Source organism: Charadrius vociferus, unplaced genomic scaffold (genome assembly GCF_000708025.1).
Source record: "Charadrius vociferus isolate BGI_N301 unplaced genomic scaffold, ASM70802v2 scaffold306, whole genome shotgun sequence".
In the NCBI taxonomy this organism is placed as follows: Eukaryota; Metazoa; Chordata; class Aves; order Charadriiformes; family Charadriidae; genus Charadrius; species Charadrius vociferus.
The window spans coordinates 1731333-1733863 of record NW_009648963.1 but is presented as its reverse complement, the minus strand read 5'-3'; positions in this window follow the sequence as shown (position 1 = coordinate 1733863).

Sequence of the window (2531 nt, the reverse complement as noted above, 5' to 3'; positions counted from 1 at the left end):
GAATCTGCCAGGCTTCATCAGTGGTACAGATGAGTTTAGGCACACTTAGGTCCAACGGTCTTGCACTAACCTTTGAATCTGCCAGTTTTGACTCAGCATGGGTAAAACTGAGGTCTCTCTTTTCTATTCAGGTCTTCCATTTCTCTTCTGTTTCCTGTCCTGATAGGAAGCAGATTCCTCTATGTGCATGTAGCTCTATGTCCTTCAAGCTACCCCCTTTTCCAACTCAAGCTACATCTAAGTGTTTCAAGTTGTTGGGGATTTTTTACATTATTTTGTTAAGATACAGCACTTTCCATTTATTCATGCAACTATAATTTTTAGCTCAGCTTTCAAAATCTGATGTTTCATTAACTGCAGCAACCACTGGACTGGATTGCAGGCAATCTCCTGAATTCTGGCCAGCAAGTTTTCAACAACTTTAACAAGATTCATCCTATTGCTATCCATGTTTTCTTTGCTCTCCTAGATGGCCATTTCAGAACCTCACTGATTTAGCGGTTAGAAACTTCTCTTCTCTAAAGTCTAGGCTAAATTCATTCTTGGACAATTTATGTCCTGCAATCTATTGGATGATATTTGCATAAGAAATTAGTTCTTCCACCCTCAGATCTTTTTGAGCTATTGTTACCAATATGATGACACGACTGGCTGCGTAGATGAGGGGAGAGTGGTGGACATTGTCTACCTTGACTTCAGAAAGGCTTCTGTCACTGTCTCCCATCACATCCTCATAGGTAAGCTTAGGAAGTGTGGGTTCGATGAGTGGACAGTGAGGTGGAGTGAGAACTGGCGGAATGGCAGAGCTCAGAGGGTTGTGATCAGCGGCACAGAGTCCAGTTGGAGGCCTGTAACTAGCGGTGTTCCCCAGGGGTCAGTACTGGGTCCAGTCTTGTTGAACATATTCATCAACGACCTGGATGAGGGCACAGAGTGTACCCTCAGCAAGTTTGCTGATGGCACAAAACTGGGAGGAGTGGCTGACACACCAGAAGCCTGTGCTGCCATATAGTAAGACCTGGTCAGGATGGAGAGTTGGGTGGAGAGGAACCTTATGAAATTCAACAGGGGCAAGTGTAGGGTCCTGCCCCTAGGGAGGAATAACCCCATGCACCCATACAGGTTACGGGTTGATCTGCTGAGAAGGACCTGGGAGTCCTGGTGGACAACAAGTTGACCATGAGCCATCAATGTGCCTTTGTTGCCAAGAAGGCCAATGGTATCCTGGGGTGCCTTAAAAAGAGTGTGGCCAGCAGGTCAAGGAAGGTTATCCTCCCCCTCTACTCTGCCCTGGTGAGGCCACAGTACTGCATCCAGTTCTGGGCTCCCCAGTTCAAGAAGACAAGGGACTACTGGAGAGAGTCCAGGGCTATAAAGATGATCAAGGGACTGGAGGACTTTCTTATGAGGAAAAGCTGTGGGACTTGGGTCTATTTAGCCTGGAAAAGAGAAGATTGAGAGGGGATCTCATGAATGCTTACAAATACCTAAAGGGTGAGTGTCAAGAGGATGGGGCCAGACTCTTTTCAGTGGTGCCCAGCAACAGGACAAGGAGCAACGGGCACAAACTGGAACACAGGAAATTCTGTCTCAACATGAGGAAAAACTTCTTTACTTGATCACAGGAAGTTCCATCTTGACGTGAGGAGGAACTTCTTTACTTTGAGGGTGACAGAGCACAGGAACAGGCTGCCCAGAGAGGTTGTGGAGTCTCCAGCTCTGGAGACATTCAAAACCTGCCTGGACGCATTCCTGTCCAACCTGTTCTAGGTGAACCTGCTTGCGAAGGGGCATTGAACAAGACGACCTCTGAAGGTCCCTTCCAACCCCTACCATTCTGTGATTCTGTGGGATTCTGTAATATGCCCTTCAGCTTTGAAAGTTCATTTCTACAGTATGGTGCATGGTAAGTGTTAGATGTAAATATCTCCTCTACCATCTACCCATTACTGTAAAGCTAGCGTGCCTTCACGTGCAAAACTTCATCCTGAGTCACATCACCAAAACTACAGGCTTTCCAGGCTGGCTTTGCTTTGTGCCAGTGACACAGGGCATGGTATTGCCTATTTTGCTGCATGTTTCGCAGCTAAGATCCACCATCTCGACTGACTCTCATTCATGCATCTTCAATAGGCTCCTTAAAGCCAAGCTGCAGGAACAGCAGTGTATAATGCTCTATAACACCTTCTTATTCAATCCTGAATTTCATCCCAAGCTAAACGTCTGTTCCTTTATGTTACAGAGAGGAGCGGGAACTCACAGGCCAGCTGTTATTTCATGTTGCTTTCCCATAGTGATAGAAAAGCTAACTTCGTATTTCCTCTGGGAGTTTTGAAGAAGGGCTGCCTGATGGATCTGTTTACCCACAGGCAGGAATCGATTTAATGGATGCTTACGGAAGTTTCCTTCTCACAAATGTTCATGGACAATGACTTCATTGTGTAACCACCCTATCCACAACGGCCGAGCTTGGGACTCCTCACTGATGACTGCATTAGCAGAAATATTGCCAAAGTATTTTCGCTGTTCAT